Here is a 1,108-nt window from a genome sequence, read left to right as displayed (position 1 = left end):
CGCCCGAACAGGGACTCGAACCCTGGACCGTTAGGTTAAAAGCCTAACGCTCTACCGACTGAGCTATCCGGGCACGGAAACAACCCCTTCTTATAAACCTATTAATAGTAATGAATAGTGTCTGAATACATATATAATTTATGTTATTTACTTCATAAAATGCTAATTTTTATAGATTTTACATTTATCAAACGAATACTTAGAACATATTCTGTGATTTATATTCATAACAATGCGTCATATCACCAAAAAACAATGATATATATATTTGTAATATGGAATATATTAAGAACAAATTGATTTATATGTCAGAAAGTAAAGAGTTTTATTAAAATATCATGTCCCGTTGACTGAATTTTCATTAAAATTGCTTTAATTTAAAGATTTTCCAGAAATTCCAAGCATTTGCATGGATTCTCCAATGTCTGTAATTTGTTGTTAAGAAACCTTTCCAAAATATTTAAACGTTTGAAATAACTTTGTATATATTTAAACGTTGGTATTTCACTTTTAAATTCGGATTTATGTCTATTAAAAATGCCGAAAAGGAATATTACCTTACGTTATTCTGCAGGAAATAATTCTTTTTCGTTAAATGTTGTTACAATGGTAATTTTTCTGTTAAGAATTTTCTTGTTTAGATCAAAAGTATAGAGAGAATTCTGTATGAATTGTAAGCAGATGTATATAGAAAGATGGGTTTTAAGAGTTTTTAACAGTTGTTTTAATGATTAAAATCGATCGAGATCATTGGAAACGTGTAGAAGAAGAAGAGGAAGAGAGAGAGAGAGAGAGAGAAAAGAAAAAGTGTAAGTAATAAAAAAAAAAGTAAAATAGGAGTAATCAGAATGAAAGTATTTCATGCTACGATACATAAGCTTATATGATCAATCATTAATCTCGAGTTTCCAAAACGTAGAAAAACAGATTTTTCTCCGATAAAATGGTTGGGAGAAAACATTTGCCATTATTCAAAAACCTCTTATCTGAATGGCTTTTTCTATACATTAGTCGGTAAATTGTACGATGTGGTTGTTAGCAAAATCATTAAGAAAACACATTGTAGTCCAATGAATCATCGTTAGAACATTTTCCACTCGGCTTTAAT

At 29.4% G+C, this 1,108-nt stretch overlaps 1 non-coding gene across 1 annotated transcript; it reads right to left on the bottom strand.

The window, feature by feature from the left end:
* Positions 1-73, bottom strand: Trnak-uuu. The gene has a single exon. It is a non-coding gene; the product is annotated as a tRNA-Lys (tRNA).
* Positions 74-1,108: the final 1,035 nt, after the last annotated feature.

This window comes from Centruroides sculpturatus, unplaced genomic scaffold (genome assembly GCF_000671375.1).
Source record: "Centruroides sculpturatus isolate CEXI.00-Female unplaced genomic scaffold, Cexi_2.0 scaffold260, whole genome shotgun sequence".
Lineage (NCBI taxonomy): Eukaryota > Metazoa > Arthropoda > Arachnida > Scorpiones > Buthidae > Centruroides > Centruroides sculpturatus.
The sequence above is the reverse complement of the archived record's forward strand: the minus strand, read 5'-3'. Positions and strand labels throughout refer to the sequence as shown.